Here is a 25,436-nt window from a genome sequence, read left to right as displayed (position 1 = left end):
CCATTCTACTATTATTCCTCATGAATATTTATTGATTAATTGACAACTGAACATTGCATTTCCCTTTGTCAAAGGGACGTATCACTACACAGTCGTCAGTTTCTTTATACATTTTTAGGGGGGATAACAGAGGAATGACACATGGTAGAGTTATAAGAAAAGATGCTCTGGAATTATTTCATGATTAATCATTTGATTATATTACTAAACTATGCTAAAAGAGCTGACATGTCCTCTTTAAAAGTATAAATTTCACAAATGTAGTCAATTTTTTGTGTGTTTGTAGTGTCCCACTGGATTAAGGTGGGCACTGCACAAAAGGGGTTAATGTGTCTTTATTACCTTTAATGTTATGTGTATGCATTTCCCTGTGTTAGCTGGATGTCAGGCCTGTCAGGGTGTAGTTTAGCCTCCCAAACGTTAGAGGGAGCTAGAGAGCCCTGGTTATATATAGGTAGGCCCAGACAGGGGAAGGTAGTTCATTCCAGGGGACTAGAGGAGTTACTTCGTCCACCTGAAGCTCCTGAGGCTAGGATTAGCTCAGTAGAGACACCCCAGTTGCAGGACAGAATCTCCTGGGAGAAACCCACAGTCAGGATCTTACCAGCAAAGATAAGTAACACTGATGGGCAGATGCTATATGGGAAGCAAAGCAAGGATTTAATACGAGAGGAAGATATATATATACTCCAAGGATTTAAGCCACCATTTAGGCATCCGGGCCTTGGGATTGAAACCAGACAGGAGTTCTAGAAAGGACAGTGTACGCTATTTCTGAGTAAAGGTACAACCTGATTCTGAGTGCATTGTGGATTTACCCTCTGAGTATCTTGCATCATTAATACCGGCCATCTTGTGGAGTAAGCCTGCTTGTAAAGCTGTGATCTAAAGGACTGTGTTACCATCTGTATGTACAAAGTTGGACTATTAAGTAAAGCAACGTTTGGTTCACTATACCACCTGTGTACCTCAATTATTCCAACTATAAATCGGTGTGCCACCGTTACAGGCACTGGCGTCACGAATCCAAAAGGGACCTTGCCCCAGGCACTCAAAATACCTGTAACATCCAGGGCACCTCATCCAACATCAGGCCTGGTCCCTACATACCGAGTGTGCCCCAGAGGAACTGTGTCTACCTCTCCTTCACTGCCGCATGCCTGCCCAGGGTTCTCCAATACAGTGAGCAACCCTCGATTGCCCTTAACCGTGACCTCGCTTCGCTATACCCTGCAGGTCTGGCGTGCTGCATAAATTGGATTTGGATTTACGGAACATTCCTGTGCCATTGCGGATATAAAACTGTGTGCTAAAAATTGCTTTAAAGTGACCAAGCCCTATTGTTTTATTCAAAATTGCTGGGCCAAAGAACTGAAAAGAATTAGCGGTGTGAAGCTAGCGTTTTCTGGACTGTTTGCTGTTTGTCTGAGCCACCGCTTGCTGTCAGTGAATAGACAGCCATTTTGCCACTTAAACCTGAGGTGGATTGCAAGTGCGCCCGGTGAACTGTTTGGCGCGAAAAAGAGGACTTTGGCGCGAAAGGAACCAGGAGGAGCCATCACCCAGCCGGCGAGGAGGAAAAACGCCGCCCTGTCTGGAGGAAAAGGTGCCGCCTATCCGGTTCCCGGAGCTACGAGAGGCCGCGCCCACCTGCTGACTCTGTACACAGGACGTCCGACGCCCGTAGCCACGCATCTCGCGAGACTTGGAGCGAGCACCACCGGAGTGAGTACCGACTTAAAACTTTTGCTGGCTCCCCCGATCACCTTACCGGAATCTTCCCCGACCCCAGCCAGGGTCCTGGAGGGACTCCCGTTAGTAGCCAAAGACTTTTCTGAAAAAAAATAAAATAAAAAATATTACCATTGCCGCTCCGGTCCGCTCCGCTACATTTAAAGGGCCATACCCACCTAGCAACACCATGTCTACACCGGAGGAAATCGGACAGGTGGCCCCAGTCGTGCCTTCTGGAGTATCCCCAGCCGACCCTAGGGCCCCTGCCGCCGCGGCACCGCCAAGCCTGATGCCGCTAACTATGCCGTACTATTTTGGAGCCCCCTGGTTCCCACGTTATTCAGGGGAAGCCCACAAGTTAAAGGACTTTAGGGAGCAGATACTGGCCTTGTTCCGGCTTTATCCCATAACTGCTGAACAGCAAATGGAGATCCTCCTGGCTCAGTTGGAAGGGGCCGCCCGCAGGGAAGTTATGTCGTGGCCCCGCTCTGAGAAAAGTAGCCTGGAACAGATTTTTGATCGCTTGGGCACCACATTTGAGGCCAGAACGGTGTCAGAAGTTAAAATGCGTTTCTTCAGCAGAAAGCAGCAGCCTGGAGAGTCGCTCCGCGATTTTGCCCTGTCCTTACAAGAGACACTGAGAGCTGTAGTCCAAGTGGATCCCAAAGAAGCTGAGGATCAGGACCGGACTCTTAGAGAGCAGTTCATTGCGGGCATAAGTACTGAGCATTTAAAGGGCCAGCTACGGATGTTGTCAGCTCAACACCCTCACTGTACATTTTTGGATTTTAAGGAATTGGCCATCAGTATACTAGGCCAGAACCCTGCTCCAGGGCCAGCAGCCTTCCCTGAACCGCAGGCTTGTCAGCCAAAGACTGTTAATGTGGGGCCTGCAGAAGTCAGTCAGGCCACCCAGGCTCCAGTCACAGATGTAGTGGCAGCACTAATGGAGCAAGTGAACCATCTTACTCTCAGCTTAGAGAAGGTGTGTAAGAAGATAGAGGAGTGGGAGAGACCACTGTTACTGGAGGATGAAGGCCCTTTTCCTCCAAGGCTCCCACCTGCCTATAGGGATGTATATCCAAAAGAACCTGATGGGCGACTGAGTTACCGGTCCAGAAGTAGAAAGCAGCCTGTCTGCCATCATTGTAAGAAATATGGACATACTGAATCAATGTGCTGGCAGTTAAACCGGGCAACCCCTGAGGCAGAGGACCGCCCCTCGGGAGGTAGAACAGTAGGTCCAAAGGATCCAAGCTGGATGCCTAAGTATGTAGGATCCCGTCCAAAAAATATATGTATCAACGGGATACCCTTTGAAGCCCTCTTGGACACTGGGTCACAGGTCACCACCATTCAACGGCCTGCCTTTGACAAGTTCTGGGATCCAAGTCTTCTCACCCAGCCACCAGAGTCCTGGCTAGATATCATTGCCAGCAACGGTAAGCCAGTGAAAGTGCATGGGTATTGGGAACCTACCCTTCAGGTGGGAGAAGCCACCTTACCACAGCAAGGCGTGATTGTGGTGCAAGCAGGAGATAAAGGAGGACACCCTGTGATATTAGGGACTAACGTTCTAAAAAATTGTTACTCTGAAGTGCTTGACGCATTAAATCAAACTATATCTTCAGCCTCACCTGCTTCCAGAAGAGTTATTCAAAAGACTATCAGTGTGCTGTGTGCCCAACAAAGGTTCGCCAACAAGAAAGGGGAAATTTGCACTGTCCGGATCCGGGATAACCGGCCGGTAATTCTGCCTCCAAATTCCCAGATCATCCTCTGGTGCCGTGCGGTGTTAGGGATCCAGGGCCAGGACTATCAAGCCCTAGTGGAACCTATTCCCTTTGAAAATCATCCCTTCGTACGGACAGCCAAGAGCCTGGTGACCGTGTCTCAAGGTAAAGTGCCTGTCCGTTTAATTAACTTTGGTGATCATCCCGTTACTCTCCTTAAACACTGCCCCGTTGCTCAGCTTTTCCAAGTGTCTTTCCAGGATGTGATCCGTCTGCCTGCCACGGAGGCGTTCCAGACCACACAGAGCAGCAACACCCCTTCAACATCCTGGTGGGAAGAACTACATGTGGGGGACGAATCCACCCCAAGGGAGCAGATAGAGGGAGTCCTGAAGCTGGTGAAGGAGCACCACCAGGCTTTCAGCAAGCACTCCACGGACTACGGAGAGGTCAGTGTAATCAAACACACCATGCCCACCGGCTCTCATCCTCCTATTAAGGAGAGGCACAGACCCATACCACCTACTACCTATCAGTCTGTGAAAGAGATGATACAAGAGATGAAAGACTCTAACATAATCCGGGACAGTCATAGTCCCTGGGCTGCGCCCCTAGTACTTGTCCGAAAAAAAGATGGCAGCATAAGGTTCTGCGTGGATTACAGAAAAATTAATCAAATCACCCACAAAGATGCATATCCATTGCCACGCATTGAAGAGTCCTTGACTGCCCTGGGGTCATCAGCCTATTTCTCCACCTTGGACTTAACCAGTGGGTACTGGCAAGTACCCATGGCCCCAGAAGATCGAGAAAAGACTGCTTTCACTACACCTATGGGCCTGTTCGAATTCAATTATATGCCGTTTGGACTGTGTAATGCTCCAGGAACGTTCCAGAGGCTGATGGAACGTTGTTTAGGCCATAGGAATTTTGAGACTGTACTCTTATATCTGGATGACGTCATTGTATACTCCAAGACGTATGAGGACCATTTAAAGCACCTGGGTGAGGTGTTTCAAGTTCTTGCTAAATATGGCCTCAAAATCAAGCCATCCAAGTGCCACGTATTGAAACCAGCGGTCAAATACCTTGGGCACGTTGTCAGTGCCGAAGGAATACAGCCTGATCCTGATAAACTTGCTTCTGTCCGCAACTGGCCTACTCCGACGACCGTGAAAGAGGTGAGAAGCTTTCTCAGTTTTGCAGGGTACTACAGGCGTTTCATCCCGCATTTCGCACAAATTGCGGATCCCATCCTGGAACTTTTGAGGGGGCATCCAAAGAAGAGCCCGAAAACTCCTATTCCTGTTGAATTGGAACCAAGAACGAGAAATTGCCTTTCAACTCCTAAAGAAGAAGTTGACTGAACCCCCTGTTCTGGGTTACCCAGATTATCAGAAGCCATTCCTCCTCTACACGGATGCCAGTAAAAGAGGCCTGGGGGCCGTGTTGGCTCAAGTGCAAGATAACAAAGAAAGGGTAATTGCCTACGCCAGCAGATCCCTGAAGGGAGCTGAAAAGAACGACCAGAATTACAGTTCCTTCAAGCTGGAGTTTCTTGCCTTAGTGTGGGCTGTGACTGAAAAGTTCAAAGACTATCTCGCTGCCACACCATTTGTTGCCTTCACGGACAATAATCCCCTGGCACATCTGAATACAGCCAAATTAGGGGCACTGGAGCAAAGATGGGCCTCCCGCCTTGCCAACTATGACTTTACTGTGAAGTACCGGGCAGGCCGCTCCAATGATAACGCCGATGCTCTGTCGCGGCTTCCCACTACAGAGGCTCCAGATGAGCTAAAAGATGCCTGGGAAGAAGTGGAAATTCCCGCGTTCTACAAAAAATTTGCCCAGCAGGATAATATCCGTACTGAAAATCTCCCTGCTGTTGATCCTCCTTCCTCAGATGATCCTGAGTCCAGAGGCGATCAAGAAAGGTGGATTAAGCTCCAGTCCGAAAGTAGAGTCCTCGGTGAACTGCTCGACTTCCTTACCAGTGGGAAAATCCCTGAGAGAATCCGCAGGAAGAGTGCAGACCCAGAACTAGTGAGACTGTGGAGACATCGCCACCAACTATTCCTTCAAAGAGGCCTGTTGCTCAGAAGGAGTCTGGATCCAGTGTCCTGTGATAGAGTTTACCAAATTCTCCTGCCACGTCGGGATGCCAGCCTGGTACTGGACATGTACCACAACCAGTCCGGACACTTCGGTGTGCAAAAGACTGAGGCTACCATACGGAGGAGATTCTATTGGATTGGGATGAGAGAGGATATAGAGAAATGGTGCAGAGAATGCACTGCCTGTGCTGTGGGGCGAACTGAACGCCATGACCAGAGGGCGCCTCTCCATCCTATTGTAAGTACAGCTCCTCTTGAACTTGTCGCGATTGATCATGTGAAGTTGGAGCCGAGTCGCTCTGGGTATACTTATGCCATGACTATAATTGATCACTTCACCAAGTTTATCGTAGCAGTGCCTGTAAAAGACCTGACAGCCAAGACCACAGCGGAGGCGTTCTGGAAGCATTTCCTGTTGCCCTACGGCTGCCCAGAGAGGATCCTCACGGACCAAGGGTCTGCGTTTGAGTCACAGCTGTTCCAGGAGATGTGTCTGCTGCACAACTGCCAGAAAGTCCGGACCACCGCCTATCATCCGCAAGGTAACGGACTCTGCGAAAAAATGAATAAGACTCTCATTGAAATGTTGAGAGCAGTACCCCCTGAGACGAGGGGTGATTGGCCTACTCTGTTGCCGCAGCTCATGTACACTTACAACAACACCATCCATTGTTCCACCGGTTACACCCCGTTCTATTTGATGTTTGGCCGACAAGGGAGATTGCCTGCGGATCACTCCCTGGGTGTCCAAGTACCGGATGTAATCAACCCACTGCCCAGGACAGATTGGGTAGTGGAGCATCAAAGGCGTCTCCTCAACGCTAAGGAGATTGTCCAGGAACGGATGGAGATTGTTCGTGAAAGGCAGCAGAAGGACTATGACCAGACTGCCCATGCGGGACCCCTGGCCCTGGGAGACAAGGTATGGTTGAAAAACAGCCACCGGACCAGCAAGTTGGACAGCAAATGGGAAAGGATTCCCTACCTTATTACTGCCATACCCAATGCTGCAGCCCACATTTACCAGGTCTCCAGAGAAGGAAAAGGTCCCCAAGTCGTTCACAGGAACCGTCTCAAGTCCTGTATAGAAGGAGAACCAGCGGCGGAGGAGATGGAGCTTGAGCCTTCTGAGGAAGAATTGCCGGCTCCACCTATGGACCCTATGCAGGCTGTGGAGAACTTGATCCACGATAAAGAGCCACTCCACTGGGCCCTCACGCCTTGGCTGAATTTGCTGGTTCCTGCTCCTGTTCCTGTTGGTCTCCCGTCTCAGGAGACTTCACCTCCGAGAGCTCCTGAAGAAGTTCCAGAGGCGGTGAGCTCCCTTGACCTTCCTGAGTCCAGGCAGGAAGAATCTCCGCCACTAAGGAGGTCTACCCGTTCTACCAGGGGACACCCACCTGTGAGGTTTGAGGACTACATCATGGGCCCAGGTAGCCCCTCATGGGAAACCCCTGTTTAACCCTGTTGCAAGCCTGGGTACGGACTCATGTTGATCCTTTGAGCCTCCAAGGACTTACGTTTATTTATGTTTTTATGGACTATCCTGGTTATTAATACGCTGCACCAGGTCAGCGCCCCTGTTCCCTTACACTATCCTGAGAGAAGAGAACGACGCCCCTTTTCACCATTCCTTGCAGTTACAATGTTTGTTAATGTTTGTATTGTTGCTGTGATAATTGCCATGTATGCCGGTTCTCATTTTGTCTTTCAGGCTGCAGTATCCAGCAGGGCAGGGCCCCTCCACGTTGCGACGAGGACGGGCAACGTTATAGCGTGGTGGTATGTAGTGTCCCACTGGATTAAGGTGGGCACTGCACAAAAGGGGTTAATGTGTCTTTATTACCTTTAATGTTATGTGTATGCATTTCCCTGTGTTAGCTGGGTGTCAGGCCTGTCAGGGTGTAGTTTAGCCTCCCAGACGTTCGAGGGAGCTAGAGAGCCCTGGTTATATATAGGTAGGCCCAGACAGGGGAAGGTAGTTCATTCCAGGGGACTAGAGGAGTTACTTCGTCCACCTGAAGCTCCTGAGGCTAGGATTAGCTCAGTAGAGACACCCCAGTTGCAGGACAGAATCTCCTGGGAGAAACCCACAGTCAGGATCTTACCAGCAAAGATAAGTAACACTGATGGGCAGATGCTATATGGGAAGCAAAGCAAGAATTTAATACGAGAGGAAGATATATATATACCAAGGATTTAAGCCACCATTTAGGCATCCGGGCCTTGGGATTGAAACCAGACAGGAGTTCTAGAAAAGGACAGTGTACGCTATTTCTGAGGAAAGGTACAACCTGATTCTGAGTGCATTGTGGATTTACCCTCTGAGTATCTTGCATCATTAATACCTGCCATCTTGTGGAGTAAGCCTGCTTGTAAAGCTGTGATCTAAAGGACTGTGTTACCATCTGTATGTACAAAGTTGGACTATTAAGTAAAGCAACGTTTGGTTCACTATACCACCTGTGTACCTCAATTATTCCAACTATAAATCGGTGTGCCATCGTTACAGGCACTGGCGTCACAAATCCAAAAGGGACCTTGCCCCAGGCACTCAAAATACCTGTAACATCCAGGGCACCTCATCCACCATCAGGCCTGGTCCCTACATACCGAGTGTGCCCCAGAGGAACTGTGTCTACCTCTCCTTCACTGCCGCATGCCTGCCCAGGGTTCTCCAATACAGTGAGCAACCCTCGATTGCCCTTAACCGTGACCTCGCTTCGCTATACCCTGCATGTCTGGCGTGCTGCATGTTCATTCATTGAGTTAAATACCATTTTTCTCACAAGTTGTTGGCACAGTCCAAAATACTGCTTAGAAGTCTTCATTTGCCATCTTGTATTATCAAATGTTGTATTTGGATAATGCAGAGACAAATAACCTTGGTTATGTGACTTCCAATCGAGATGTCAGGAGATGTTTAGACTGACAGCAGAGCTGCAATTCACAAGGATTCAGATCCTCCCTCTCCATACTATATGCCATTGTCAGCAGTGAATTTACTCAGCATTTGCCTCTTTTGAATCTATTAGCCAGTCCTCCCTAAGGGACTATTTAAAAATGGCTGATGAACAAGAATAGGTTCTGGGCTAGCAAAATTAGGTCAGCTCTATCCTAGCAAAGAAAAAGCACTCAATCAAGCTTTGATCTGCAACAGTTCTGCAATACAAGCACATAAACAGCTCTAATAGGTTAGCAAAAAAAATAAAAAATAAAGAATATAAGTCTTTGTCTTCCAGTTCTTTAGCATCGCTGGGCAGTTCTCTACAGTGCGATGAGCACAGTACAGTCTTAAGAATGCATTAGGCAAACAGCATAGCACATTGCGCTTAATAACAGCCACAGATGAGCAATGCTCAGCTCCGGAACGGTTTATAGAGTGCGTTCTCCGGGCTGTGATCTACTGCTTCGTTTCGTCTATAATTTCAAAAGCTGCAAACCCAAATAATGTTTTCCAAGCCTTTTAGCATTGAACATTTCTAGATCTCGCAAAGACTATTTCATGCTCTGCTAGACCCTAATGGAGATTGTTGGTAATGAGAGAAATTTATATAGAAAATAAATTTCATACCTAATGCATGAAAACACACAAGCAACGGGAAGCAACAGTTTTTTGCGCAGTCACGCCACGCAGGGTGTTAATGTCCCGATTTTATCTGACAACAGGGACGACAAACAAATCCCATGAATTCACTTTATAGTTGTTCAGCTCTTTAGAAGCAGTGTTAATGCTTCGCCAAAGCTGTATATTATCCTGTATTCTTGCCGCAAATTAATTATTCATCACTGTGGTGTTTTTTACTATGGAAATCTAAGATAAGTGCTAAGATCAATGTCTCGAAGAGTTAAAAATCAAACCGTATTAGGCAACAGTTCATTTTAGTAGCTCCTTATATCACCAGTCATAAAACCTGTCATATTGTAAAAGGTTGTTTTAGTGACCTTCACAGCCAATATGTTAACATTTTACTGTCTTATTCCTCTGTGCTCACCTAGAGCGGGTAAATTATATGAAAGTAAACTCCAGTCACAATGTGTAAGAACATCAGTGGCACCAGCAGACACTCCAAAGGAAGAATAAATCTCTTTCGATGGACACAAATATAATACAAACTGTTTAAAGGGTTTTTCCGGGATCCACGGGTCCTGCAAAGCCGACTTAATTAAAGATAACACCTCTGTAGGAGAACATTTATAATATACTTACTATTACAACAATGTGTAAATTGGCCTTTTATGAGGCCTCATGTGACTCTCCTCTGCTTAAAATCCAGTTAGGCCATCACTTCAGTTATTTGGATCAGTTATTGTGAACCAAAACCAGGTGCGGGTCAAAAAGACAGAACAGGTGCAGATCTTTCCATTATACCTGGTCTCTGTGTAGGCTTCTCTACTGGTTTTGGCTCACAATCTCTGATGGAAATAACTGACCAAATAACTGAAGTGAGAACTTGGCCTAACCGCTGATATCATGCACTGTATAAGGTTTCCGGCCTGGGTTATGGACAGGGTGTCACTTCTGCTGTGGATGGGGTCAGAAATATTCCTCTTTCTGGCACATGTGCAGATGCAGTTGCTGCAGTAGTTTGCTCATGCGCCAAGGAGGAGAGTGGGTCTGGCCTCATCCATAATGGAAGTGATGTCCCGTCCATAGCCCAGACCAGAAACCTGGTAAAGGATGTGATGACAATGAAAGCTGGATTTTCAGAAGAGGAGAATCATGTGACTGGGTTTCCAGGAGGCTGATCCATGAACAGTAAGTTTGTGCCAAGATCGGCTGGCTAAGAACTACGTACCTGTACCTACCTGAAGCAGTAGAGTTATGCCGGATCTGCTGTATTGAGGGTAGCCTGAAGGGGGCTACCCCAGTGTGGATTATGTGATGAAAAAGGGGGGGTTGGGTGGGCAGACGTGCCGGCGATCGTGCAGCAGCAGGTACTTTCGGCTGCCTTTTTAACCCTGTGTGGCCCCGCCTCCCCTAGCACAAACCCAGCAATGCCTTCATTGCTTAACACTTGTGCCAGGATCGGCTGGCTAAGAACTACGTACCTGTACCTACCTGAAGCAGTAGAGTTATGCCGGAACTGCTGTATTGAGGGTAGCCTGAAGGGGCCAAAAACCACACGGATGCAGGAAAGGTTAGGATCTGTGTATTCTAAGTGAAATTACAACAACAAATAATTGAATGCAAGTGACATTTCCTGTTGAGGATCAGGAACATAACGAGCATAGCATGCAGATTTCCACCTGCCCAATTTCTGAATGACGCGTGACGGTACATTATTTTTGGAGGCAGCGGAGGCGGCACCTATACGAAATGAATGCCCGGTGATGGCTAACGGGTTGCCCCCTGACGAGGAGACCAAAAGGCGAACGTATCTGAGGAAGGTCTGAATGTTCAAGGGAAACCCATCCAGCAGGAACAGGGGGGCCTCCGCGGGCATGTTCCCGGTATACCGCAACCACTCGCGTAGGACCGTCACTGGGCACCACTTGTTGTTGGTGACGAAGTACCTGACCTGCACGGATTCCCCAGGTCGGCCCGTCTTGCTGGAGTCCAAGCTGAGGATGAGGTGCGTACCGTCCCAAACCAGTTGGTTCCTCCGCAAGAATTTTTTAGATGATTTTACGCAAGTGAACTCATCTGGCCTGAGGAACCCGTAGAAGGCCAGATACAATGCCGCCCTGACGAGTGAGCTAATATATTGGCCGAAGGGGTCATTGGCCAGTGCATCAGAAACTGTCCTAACCATGTTGCCGGTGAAAGGTTGCCTGGCAGGTCTTCTTTTGATGGCCTGTTTCTGGATGCCCCTCAGCAAGGATTTGATTGGATGGGCCGTGAACAGTGATGGTTGATCCGGGAACTGTACATACCAATGATGCTGTATGCCCGCGAGGTACAGCTTAATGGTGCTATAAGATAGATTTAGCTGTGAGTGGCAAAAAGCTATAAACGCCAGCAGGTAAGTGATAGGACCTTCCCCGGCCGGAGGGTAAGAGAATTTAAACCTGTTAAACAAACGCCAGGCCGTCCTGTACGCCTTTCGTGTATTGCTGGACAGAGAATCGGACATGAGGTTCTTAGCCATCTGGAGAAATGGTGCTACTCCAACAACAGCTGGCCATGAGGCGGGGTTGGTGTTTGGGAGAGATCTGCCTCTGGAAAGACCTGAAAGAAGAGGGGAAAGTTAAACCGAGATAGAGCATCGGCTGCGACATTACGTTGGCCACTTATGTGTGTGCATATGAAATTGAAATTGTTTTGCAGAGCCAGCCACACCAGCTTTCGCACAAACGCCATGATGTGCCTGGAGGCTGACCTGCCCTTCATTAGGATGTCAGCGAGAGCCTCATTGTCGGTCAGAAACAGGACTGTCTAGTTGCTCCACTGTGCCCCCCACGTGACGGCCGCTGCTACTATGGGATAAATCTCAAAGAGTGAGGAACTCCTTGAAAACCCTGAGATGCTGGTGACCTCTACCGGCCATGATTGGGCGAACCAGTGAGTGCCATGAATGGCTGCAAAGCCGGGCGAGGCGTCTGTATGGATCACTGGGGAATTACTGGATGCCACCGGGATGAACAGGGAAACCCCATTCCATTGGGAGAGGAAGTTGTCCCACATTAACAAGTCAGCGATGGCGTCTTGGTCCAGCTGGACTGGGCTGTCTTGGCAGGGTGCTAGCGGGAGGAGTGCCAGGAGCCTTGAAATGAAGGACCTGCCCTGCGGCATGATGCGCATGGCAAAATTGAACATTCCAAGGAATGACTGAAGATCTGCCCTGGTGGTTACCCTCACTTGTGCTAGTCTGTGAACGACCGTCTTGATTCTGGCCAGCTTATCCTGAGGAAGACTGGCCTTCATGTCTACTGTGTTCAAGCGGATGCCTAGGAAGGTGATCTCTGTGCTAGGTCCCTCCACCTTGTGTGGGGCCAATGGAATTCTCAGGTCTGAAAACGCCATGCGGGGGACTTGTAGATCTTGAGGTACTTGATCTGGGGATTCTATCAGGAGAAAATCATCTAGGTAGTGGATGACGTGGTTCGCCCTGAAGGTGTTGGTCAACACCCAATGCAGCGCGCTGGCCAGCTGGTCGAACAACCAGGGGCTGGACTTTGACCCGAAGGTCAGTTTGCTGGCGAAATAATAAGCACCCTGCCATTTCATGCCATGCCACTGCCATAACTCAGGATGGATGGGAAGTAACTTGAAGGCATCGGTGATGTCTGCTTTTGACAGCCAGGTGCCTCTGCCTAATCTGATTATGACCTGTATAGCTTCGTCTATTGATGCGTATCTCATAGTGAATTCCTCGGATGGAATCAGAGAGTTCAAGCTTGGTATGTGTAAAGAATGTGGGGCGGACAAGTCATAGATTAGGCGTTTTTTATTATTGAATTTGCCGGTCACGATGCCTACTGGATTAACTCTCCAGCATGCGAAGGGAGGTTGGTTAAACGGCCCTATCAAGTACCCCCGGTCTAGCTCAGTGTGGATCAACTGAGTTACCGCCTCTGGGTCTCTGGCTGCGGACTGCAAATTGTCACATTCGAATGTGGTTTGAGGGAGCGCCAGAAGCCCTGTATGGAAACCGTGTGTCAAGCCGTGGATGACGAACTGGACCCAGGCCGGGTGTGGATGTTCAGCCAAGAATAACGCCAGCAGACCCACGTTGACCACGCTTAGTCACGTTGGGCCTCGATTCCTTTGAGGGCATGCTGCGCGTGGATGGGCCCTAAAACAAGTCGCACACAGGTGCAGCAACCTGCACTGGTTGTAGTGACAAATGGCGTAGTTATAATTGTTACATATCTGGCTCCTGCCAAGGTATTTAATGGGACGACCTAACTTATCTACCCCGGAAGCTGGCTTGGTATTTGATGGACCTGGGGCTGAATAAGGTAGTGCTGGATCTGCTATGTGGCCCGTCTGAGAACACCAACCCGTAGTATGGGAGTACGAGTTGCAGAACGAATGCCTGTACTCGTGACAGGGTTTTTTTTTTTTTTTTTCTTTATCGAATGCCTGTAGTCGTGACAGGGTTTTTTTTTTTTCTTTATCGAATGCCTGTAGTCGTGACAGGGTTTTTTTTTTTTTCTCTTTTTTTCTTTTACCGAATGCCTGTAGTCGTGACAGGATTGTATCGCAAGTCTGAAGACGTGACAGACGCGTTTGAATGCCCGTGGTCGTGACAGGACTTATGTGAGTCTGAGGTCGTCACAGACTTTTTTTTTTTTAAAGCGTGGGCCAACCCTCCACCGTGGACTTAACGCCATGGATGACTGACTGCTTGTGCTACGTCGGAACCTGATACATACCTTGTCCTCTGTAAATGCCAATGGTGGCACACAATGTGACCCGAACTGTGAAAACATGAACATGGTTTTTTTTTTTTTTTTTTTTTATTAAAACCAGCACCTAGACTCTGACCCCCCCACCCAGAAGGAATGGCTGGTGACCGGGACTGCCAACGGAACGCACCCCAGGCCGCTGCTTAGTGAGGCCATGGTAAGTTGTATGTGACCTGATTGTGCGGTCGCCTGAAGACCTGGTGCGTGGATGCGACGGCCTGGGAATGATGAGGCTGCTGGGTAATTATCAGATGAACAATTTTGCGTATTTAAGAACCACCTACTGCTGAAAAACCTCCTAAATGACATTCATGGCGTGCAGGCGAACGTTGTAATACTGTATTTACCGACCATGCCGCCCCACAGGACATGCGGTGCCTATGGCGACATTCTTATGCAAACAGAGGGGGGTTAATTTGCCGCAGCTTATACCTGATGCCAGGTCTCCGGCCTGCCGCTGAACCCCCCCCGACCGTAGCCGCCGGTGGCCACCAGGTGGCGCTGTGCAGTACAAGTCCAGTCGCTGAGCCATGCGGCCAAGGAATGCGGTCTGCACTGCACACCGTCCGCCGGCCAGCAGACAGGAGCGCGCCTGCCGGTCTCTGCCACCCCCCCTCTGCGTCCCGCCAGAGTGCCGACGCCCCCGTCTTACTTGGAGTCGCGATGAAGCGACCTGCACGCGCTGCCCAACCCGAACCTGAACGACCTGGAAGTGCTCTGCCTCAGACGTGCTGGCGATCATGCAGCAGCAGGTACTTTCGGCTGCCTTTTTAACCCTGTGTGGCCCCGCCTCCCCTAGCACAAACCCAGCAATGCCTTCATTGCTTAACACATATTACCAAATATCTCTTACAGATGTGTACTAGATAATTGAAGTGGCTTTGTGGGACCTGCTGAGTCCCAGAAAACCCCTTTATTCAGCGTACATCTTTGCTGGTTTTGCATATGTCCAACGTAATTCAGTTTTTATGTCCTACAATCAGAAGTGGGGAAGGGAGGTGACAACTGCTGTGATCACATTACTGACTTGAAACATTTGTTGTCACTTTTTAAGATCATTCAACCATTAGCACTATAATTCTACATGCAGGCCTAGGCAATTTGAAATTAGTAGGTGTGCTAATGATTCAACTCGATGACTGATATTCTGCATCATTGACCTCACTGTGCAGGCGCTTACCAGCCAGTCTAGTAGAAGTGCAAGAAGAGTTTTCCAATTTCCAGGATTTAACACTGGTAGCCTACCCTTAGGGCAAGTCATCCTTTAAAATCTCCTTAAAACTGGTGCCCCTTTAAAATTGATAGTTTATTTTTTATTACTGATCTTTTTTATTGTTTACATTGGGTACTTTTCATTATGATTGTTTGGTAACAAACCAATCATGATGATAATTGCCCTGTATAATTATGTATTAAAGGAATTCTTTCATCACAGATAACCTCCTTTATTCTGAGAGCTGCCAACAAACAGCTGATGATGATGTGGCTGGTTGCTCATCTGTCCTGTTGCATAGGAAATATAGTACTGCATGGTGACCATTCCTATGGATGATTGAGTGCGTCAGACGGTGAGCCACTGCTTGTTATGCCTGATTCACATGACAATATTTTCCATCCATGTGCTGTCCTGACGTCACCCAGACAGCACACAGACCCATTAAAGTAAAATGTGTAATTCATACAGCCATTTTTACTCATGGACAGTCGGTCTTGCAGAGAAAGTCGTAGCATGCACAATTATTGTCCCTGTTCCAGCCAAGGCTTCTTCATTCATTCATTCATTCATTCATTCATTAATGGGTCCTGAAAAAAGAACATCCAGGCTCCTAGATAAGTCCATGTTTTGTGGACAGAAGTTAGAATGGCTGTCTAAATCAGGCCTTAATGGCTCTCCACTATGGCTCTTAGAGGGAGATGCTGAGTGTGAATGCTTCTCTATGATATCCATATACCCTAATAGGGAAAATACACAGGCGTTATCCAGATTGGACAATCCCTTTAAAGGTTACTTTATCAATGTTATGTCCTGGACAACTACTTTAAGTCTTAATAGCTCCATCGGTACCCCACAAATAAGATTGTGAGATGCTGATGTCTTGGAATAGCAGCCCAGACCAAATGAAGGGTCAAGCCTGCTTTGAGAGTATTTGTAGCAGGCTGCTCCTCTTTTGGCATAGACTTTTGCTGCATGTCAGAGTATCACAGATAGAAAAATACAATGTAATATGTTATAGAAACGATCAAAAGATCAGCTATTGAAGTCCCCTTGTGGAACTAGTAAATGGTTAAAAAAAAGTAAAAAAAAAAAGTTTATTAAATAAAAAAATGTAAGTTAAATATTACACCTTCTTCTATAGGCAAAAAAAAGGTTTTCCATGGAAAAAAATTGTTAAATAAAATCCCCTCCACATATTTGGTATAGATGTGTCTGTAATGACTCACCCTACACAATTACCATGTAATGTATTTGTTTATTTGTTATGTACCCGAAAATGATATCAATGAAAGGTAAAAGTCGTCCCACAGAAATCAAGCCCTTACACAGCTCAGAACGAAAAAGAAAAAAGTTTTGGGTTTTGGGATGCGTCAATGCAAAAACATTTTATTTTTTAAATTACATTTTATTGTGCAAAAGTAGTAAAATGTACAAAAAAAAGATATATATTTGGTATCACTGTAATTGACCGGAGAATACAATTTTAATGTTATTTATGCTGAAAAATGAACACCGCAAAATTTATAAACTAAAAACTCAGTGGCAGTATTACTGTTTTTTCCCACCCCTCTCCCAGAAATAGTTAATAAAAGTTAATTGGTAAGTTATGTGTACCCCAAATATGGTGTCATTAAAAACTACAATTTCTCGCAGAATATGACTACATTGATAGAAAAATAAAAAAAGTTATAGCTATTGGAATGCGACTATGAAGTAATGAAAAAAAAAAATAGCTTGGTCACTAAGGCCCAAAACTAAGGTCTCTAAGGGGTTAAACAGGGGCTTAAGCTTTAATTTTTTTCTAACTTGCATATGAACATTTATTACTGTTTATTTTTGCTAAGTAACGTACAAATATGAGAGGTTAGACCTTTTTAATAGAGAATCTGTCAGCAGTTTTAACAATGCAAAGCTGCTTGACAGCACTAGGTAGGTGGTGGCTAGAGCAGTACAAACATACCATTGGTGAACACTTTATCATCAGGAGTAGTATGAATATGAACTTTTATTCTGCACGGTTCTGCTCCTGAAAATGCACTGTAGGCGGAGCTTTACTGGGAAGTGCTCTGCATTGAGCTGCTTCACAAGCCCTGCCCTCTGTTCTGAGTGACAGGTGTAGCATTCAACTATAAGACTACTACAGTCACTCAGCCAAGGGAAGGGAGTGAAGCACCTCAACGCACCTGCAGGAGCAGAATCTGGTACAATGAAAGTTTATATTCACATTACTCTTCATCATAAAAGCTCCACAAAGGGTATATTTTGCAATGGTTTCGCCAGACCTTACCTAGTGTTGTCAGCAGTTTAGCATGGTCAATACTGCTGACAGATTCACTTTAAGTTCAGGTGCTGACAATTTTATAAACTGTCCTACAACATTTTGAAGAATATTTTAGTACAGTTTACAATTAAAATGTGTGGTACAGATTATTGTTACCTGGCCAGGGTGCCCCCATGATGTAAATGTGGAAGGAAACCCAATAAATCTTGGCAAGCAGAGTGAGGATATACAAACTTTTGAACTCCATACAGATATTTGTTGAATTTGAACTTCAACAAACTTTGGTATCCATGAACTTAATGCCAGTGTAACCCCAATTATCCGCACACAATAACAGCCAAGATAAAAAATATATAAACATATCAGCAAACAATTATTGGAAAAATGTAGACCAATTTTTTTTTTTTTATCTTTTCTGAGCTCTGTGCTCTTCTGAGCTGATTTCTTCAGCGCTGAATGTTAAAGAGGTTGAGCAACAAAGTAAATACTTAGTCCATTTTTCTTTAGCAAAACTTTTGTTTTTCTCCATTTGTGCTTCCAGGGTTTAATTAGTTAAAATTGACTGCTACATCTTTGATTGCTGTGTCTGTCTTTGTGGCTCAATAGAAGTAAAGTGTCAAGACTTAAGTAATAAGGAGAATAACAGGCATGCAATTACTGAGATCTTTTTACCCCGGGCTTTAGAGTATACTGTTTTCTACAAAAATCAGGCACTCCAAACTGAAAAGCACAGAACTTTGTATTATCTCCTCTGTATGCCATGAAATAATGTCCTCTTTCAGAAAGAGTAGCAATAGATCAGCATATGTTAAATTCTGCTCTGGCAGAGTTAGGTTACCTGCAAACTTTGTGGATTACGTACAGTTGTTCTGCAGTGTAATACACAGGAGTGCACCTAGCCTTCCTGCTGCCCGAGGTGAAAATTAAAAATGCCGCCCCCCCCGCCGCAAACTCCCAACCTAACTCCTTTCCTCAAGCACTACTGTGACATCTCCTCTTATGTAGAAGTTCTCTTTCCTCAGCTTCTCAATTCAGACCAGACCGCTATGATGATATATTTCACAGTGTCTTGCTTCTGCAGAGTTTGGCACACAGACATCTTCGATTCCTGGCTTTTCTATCATCCTTCTCTGCCCCAATATTGTTATCCTGCTGCTACCCCTAATACTGTGCCCACTGTGCTCCAGAATACCCTCAAACACTATACTGCAGAAATAACAGTGCCATACAGATAGTCCCTCCCATTGTAACAGTGCTCCCAGACTGCTCTCATTATCGCTAGTAACAGTGCCCCCTACAGTACACCCAATAGTGATAATGCTCCTCAACACCACCCCCATTAGTAGCAATACCTTCCATAATAGCTTGCACATTTTCGGTTTGGACCAATACCAATAATCTTTATTTTTTATTTTTCATATGGGAAAAGGGGGTGAATTTTTCCATTTTTTTTAACATGCGATCGTCTGATCCCTTCTCCCATAGACTACATTAATTCAACATCATTGCTGTGAATATGTGCATTCTGAGCAGCCTGTAAATGACCGGCCTGAGTGATCTTCTCAGAAATATACCTAGGGTCATACTATGAGAATGGTGTATTATCTTTGCACTTCTAGTAGACAAATGGCACAATATATATTTTTTGTGCTGTTTTGACTGATAGTAGTCCATCGCATTTACAATCAAGAAATTTTTAATGGAAATTTTTTGAGTGGAAATTTTCGCCCCGAGCTTTCCAATTATTTGCCAAAAAATACGCTTAGTAACCTAACCCCCAAACTACAGGCGCCATTGTCTGTTGACTGTTGTGGCAGTTAGCCACTGAGGAAGGGAGAGTGAATCTACCCGTAACGCGTATGGTGAAACAAGTGATGTACCTGCATTGAAAAGCCTCTGATAATACTGTATGGCCATACAGAAGAAAATCTCTACAGTAAAGGACTAACTATTCTTATCGTCGAAAGCTGCACCAAAGGAAATTGCGGAACAGAGTGGCAACTCCTGCGATCTTTGGAACTCCTGCGAAATTTAAACCAGCTTGCTGTATGGAGCGACTGAATAAGCCGGCAAATATTTAAAGCTCCATTGAAGCAATAGGGAGACAGCAGACGCTAGACGGTAAGCCAAACATCGATTTAAAGTTTTCTCCAATCCAAAGCTCATATGGAGCTTAAAAGGATATGCTATAAGAGACTTTTCACATTATCAGGATTCCTGTGGACACTTTATGAACATATTGCGCTCCCAGTGAATACACCTACAACATTTGCAGTGACATTCAGTTTCCCAAATTGGGATAGAGCGCTAGAAGATAATACCCCCTCTTTCCCAAATAACAGCATATACTTGAAGTTTCTTGGTGTGATATATATTATTGAATTTATCGACACTATTGAGTCATATGAATATAGTGTTGATCATATCTACCACAATATGTGACTGTAATGTTGTATATTATTGCTACATTGTTCTTATAAATTTTATTACTTGTATTTTATGGGGATATAATAAATATTTTCTGCACATGTCAATTTGGTTGCCAAGTGTATGAGTGCTCGCTCATTACTCTATTACTAGATATTTATCAGGTTGCATATAGCAACCAATCACAGCTCAGCTTCTATTTTGCTACAGGTCATTAATATGAGCTCTGATTGGTTGCTATAGGCAATGAAGGACATTCTTAGTATAAGACAGCTTATGTGTGAGTTAATATGATTTCGATTGCAACGCTTAGTTGTTGTAGAGGCTGATGTAACTCACATGACCTTAAGTGTATACTAATTCTGTGGGGTTTTATATACTGTCAATTAAAGACAATAATGCACCGTAAGAAAAGGAATTTGATTGGACAATTGTCGCTAGATGCTAAGAGAGAAGCTGTATAAGGGGGCGGGTTATTATGGAAATCACTGTTAATTAGATGGAGCACTGTGGAGGTCACAAAAAAGGGCGGGCCACTGTGGAGGTCACTGTTAAAGGGGTGGGCACTGTGGAGATTACTGTTAAGGGGGCGGGGGACTGTCGAGGTCACTGTTAAAGGGACGGGCATTGTGGAAGTTACTGTTAATGGGGTAGGGGACTGTGGAGGCCACTATTAAAGGGGCAGCTGCTGTAGAGGTTACTGTTAAGGAGCAGGTTATTGTGGAAATCACTGTTAAGGAGACGGGGTACTGTGGAGGTCAGTAATAAAGGGGTGGCCGCTGTGGAGGTCACTGTTAAAGGGCCATTCACTTTGGATATTACTGCTAAGACGTAAGGCCACTGTGGAGGTCACTGTTAAAGGGATGGGCATTGTGGAGGTCACTGTTAAGGGGGCAAGGAACTGTGGAGGCCACTATTAAAGGGGCAGCTGCTGTGGAGGTCACTGTTGAGGGAACAGGTTACTATGGAGGTCACAGTTAAGGGAGCTGGGTACTGTGGCAGTTACTGTTAAAGGGGCAGGCGCTCTGGAGGTCTCTGTTAAGGGGCATTGAATGGTGGAGGTCACAGTTAAGGGGACGGTCTGCTATGGAGGTCAGTGTTAAGGGGCGGGGTGCTGTAGAGGTCACAATAAAAGGGGTGGGCCCCTATGGAGGTTACTGTCAAGGGGTTGGGGTGCTGTGAAACTCACTATTAAAGGGGCGGGCTGCTGTGAAGGCCAAAGTTATTAGGGTGGGCTGTTGTGGAGGTCCAATTTTAAAGGAGGCGGGGCACTGTGGGTGGGTCAGTGTTAAAGAGTGTGAACTGGGGAGCTCACTGTTTAAGGGGGCGGGGTGCTGTAGAGGTCACTGTTATGGGGGATATTGTCTATCTTTTAACGACACACAGAAACATTAAATGAAATAGATGAAATATGCCCGTCCTTCTGCTAATATATATATATATATATATATATATATATATATATATAGAACCACATTTACCCAGTGGGCCATAAAGGACATATATTTTCCTTGACCATAGTTACAGCTCCACAAGTCGGCGCTGCCATGCTCTTTGGCAGACACCGACAGGCTGAAGGACTGGCCCACTTTCTGTTCAACATACGCGTGCAGGGCTGGTACTGCCTTTTTCACAAAGAAATGACGGCTTGGGACTCTCCACCTCGGCTCGGCAGAAGCCATCAGTTCTCTGAAAGGTGCAGAGTCCACCACTTGGAAAGGGAGTGACTGCAGCACAAGCTACTTGGCCAGGAGCACATTCAGCTTCTGCACCGTTGGATGGGTGCACGCTTACTGTTGCCTCTTGGCAATCGCTTCAGTGATCGATTGCTGATGAAATGACTGAGGAGGATGAGGAGTAGAAGCATCAGGACCAGTAGATGATGGAAAGGACAAACAGCTCCCTTCTGCTGAAGTGGTGGAGCCTTGACTGCAGGAAAAGGGGTGCAGGACACTGGGTGATGCAGCGGTTGCTGCGGCAGGCTGGACCACTACATACAGTCAGGTCCATAAATATTGGGACATTGACACAATTCTAGCATTTTTGGTTCTATGCACCACCACAATGGATGAAATGAAGCAAACAAGATGTGCTTTAACTGCAGACTGTCAGCTTGAATTTGATTGTATTCACATCCAAATCAGGTGAATGGTGTGGGAATTACAACAGTTTGCATATGTGCCTCCCACTTGTTGAGGGACCAAAAGTAATGGGACAGAATAATAATCATAAATCAAACTTTCACTTTTTAATACTTGGTTGCAAATCCTTTGCAGTCAATTACAGCCTGAAGTCTGGAACGCATAGACATCACCAGATGCTGGGTTTCATCCCTGGTGATGCTCTGCCGGGCCTCTACTGCAACTGTCTTCAGTTCCTGCTTGTTCTTGGCTAATTTTCCCTTCAGTTTTGTCTTTAGCAAGTGAAATGCATTCTCAATCGGATTCAGGTCAGGTGATTGACTTGGCCATTGCATAACATTCCACTTCTTTCCCTTAAAAAACTATTTGGTTGTTTTTTCAGTATGCTTTGGGTCATTGTCCATCTGCACTGTGAAGCGCCGTCCAATGAGTTCAGAAGCATTTGGCTGAATATGAGCAGATAATATTGCCCGGAACACTTCAGAATTCATCCTGCTGCTTTTGTCATCAGTCACATCATCAATAAATACAAGAGAACCAGTTCTATTGGCAGCCATACATGCCCACGCCATGACACCACCACCACCATGCTTCCCTGATGAGGTGGTATGCTTACGATTATGAGCAGTTCCTTTCCTTCTCCATACTCTTCTCTTCCCATCACTCTGGTACAAGTTGATCTTGGTCTCATCTGTCCATAGGATGATGTTCCAGAACTGTGAAGGCTTTTTTAGATGTTTGGCAAACTCTAATCTGGCCTTCCTGTTTTTGAGGCTCACCAATAGTTTACATCTTGTGGTGAACCCTCTGTACTCACTCTGATGAAGTCTTCTCTTGATTGTTGACTTTGACAAACATACTCCTACCTCCTGGAGAGTGTTCTTGATCTGGCCAACTGTTGTGAAGGGTTTTCTTCACCAGGGAAAGAATTCTTAGCTCATCCACCACAGTTATTTTCTGTGGTCTTCCGGGTCTTTTGGTGTTGCTGAGCTCACCGGTGCGTCCCTTCTTTTTAAGGAATGTTCCAAACAGTTGTTTTGGCCACACCTAATGTTTTTGCTATCTCTCTGATGGGTTTGTTTTGCTTTTTGAGCCTAATGATGACTTGCTTCCCTGATAGTGACAGTTCTTTGGATCTCATCTTGAGAGTTGACAGCAACAGATTCCAAATGCAAATAGCACACTTAAAGTGAACTCTGGACCTTTTATTTGCTCATTGTAATTGGGATAATGAGGGAATAACACACACCTGGCCATGGAACATCTGAGAAGCCAATTGTCCCATTAATTTTGGTCCCTTAACAAGTGGGAGGCACATATGCAAACTGTTGTAATTCCTACACCGTTCACCTGATTTGGATGTAAATACCCTTAAATTAAAGCTGACAGTCTGCAGTTAAAGCACATCTTGTTTGTTTCATTTCAAATCCATTATGGTGGTGTATAGAGCTAAAAATGTTAGAATTGTGTTGATGTCCCAATATTTATGGACCTTACTGTAAGTACCACGGTTCTCCCAGGCCACTTTATGGTGACGCAGCATGTGTTGACGCAGGGCCATGGTGCCAACATTAGCACCCTGGCCACTCTTCACCTCCCCAGTTGACCTCTGGGCAGTTGACCTCTGAGATAGTTACCACTGGCAACAAGTATATAGGTGGCCTGAGATTAAAGCCTCACAGCACTGATATCAATGGAAGATGATTGCGTGAGTCCACTGAAAACTTAACACACAACGACTGCAGATGGTGTATGTGATTTGGATGACTGTTTTAAAACATAGACCTTTCCATACATAGCCGATTGCAGGCAGTGTGTGTGGGGCCAAACAAATCTATCCGCAAACACAGCATACAATAACTGCTGACGCTGTATGGATGACCGGTTGTGAAGCATAGACCAGATTCCATACGTCGAGTATAGTCAGTGCAGCTATATATACAGTTCTGTCAGAGAAGTTAGCCACCATTTGAATACTTGTAGTTGTCAGTCTGTGGTGTCAACACAGAGGATTGCTGTCATCACACCCCAGCCAATAACTAATCTGAACCGTGTTCTTACTCCTTTGCTTGCATACTATTAGCAGCACATTGCTAGCCAGCATAGGGATTATTCCAGACTTCAATAGGTGTAGCTGGTTATACGCTATCCCTCGCTACACCATTCAAGTCTGGTTGCCTGATGGTCACACAAAGTGATACACAGTATTTCCCCTGTTTTAAAATGGATCATGATAAACACTTTGTTTTCTTTTAATACGTTCCTCAGGCTGTGTTAACCCCTTAGGTGTTCCACAAGAATTAAAGGAAAATGTAGATGAAATTCCATAATTTCACTTTTTTGGAATATTTTCCATTTTAATCCATTTTTTTCTTGTAACAAAGTAAGGGTTAACAGCCAAACAAAACTCAATATTTATTACACTGGTTCTGTAGTTTACAGAAACACCCCATATGTGGTCGTAAACTGCTGTACGGGCACATGGCAGGGCGGAGAAGGAAAGGAGTGCCATGCGGTTTTTGGAGGGCAGATTTCACTGGGATAATTTTAAGTTGCCATGTCCCATTTGAAACGCCCTGATGCACCCCTAGAGTTGAAACTCCAAAAAAGTGACCCAATTTTTTAAACTATGGGATAAGGTGGCAGTTTTGTTGGTACTATTTTAGGGTACATATGATTTTTGGTTACTCTATATTACACTTTTTGTGAGGCAGGGTAACAAAAAATAGTTGTTTTGGCACATTCCCCCCCCCCCCCCCCCCCCCAGAATGTTAATCATGTGCTATTTTTATAGAGCAGGTTGTTACGGACGCGAAAATACCAAATACCATATTCTGAAAGCCATAATTTTTTTTATTTTTTGAGTGACTGTCTTATGTAGGAGCTCATTTTTTTCAGGATGAGACGACGGTTTGATTGGTACTATTTTGGTGTGCGTATGACTTTTTGATCGCTTGGTATTACACTTTTTGTGATCTAACGTAACAAAAAATGGCTTTTTTTAAGTGTGTTCATCTGAGGGAATAGGTCATGTGATATTTTTATACAGCAGGATGTTATGGATACAGCCATACCTAATATGTATACTTTTTTATTTATTTAAGTTTCACACAACAAAAGCATTTTTGAAGCAAAAAAATCATGGTTTAGTGTCTCCATGTTCTGATCTGTTCTTTTTTTTTGGGCTATTGTCTTAGGTAGAGTCTTATTTTTTGCGGGATGAGATGATTGATTGGTAATATTTTGGGGTGCGTATGACTTTTTGATCGCTTGGTACTTTTTGTGATGTAAGGTGACAAAAATGGCTTTTTTGACGCAGTTTTTTTTTTTTTTTACTGTGTTCACCTGAGGAGTTAGGTCATGTGACATTTTATGCAGCATTTGGTTAGGGATGTGGCAATAACTAATATGTCTACTTTTTTTTAATTTGTT

This window comes from Bufo bufo, chromosome 4, assembly GCF_905171765.1.
Source record: "Bufo bufo chromosome 4, aBufBuf1.1, whole genome shotgun sequence".
NCBI lineage: Eukaryota > Metazoa > Chordata > Amphibia > Anura > Bufonidae > Bufo > Bufo bufo.
The sequence above is the reverse complement of the archived record's forward strand: the minus strand, read 5'-3'. Positions refer to the sequence as shown.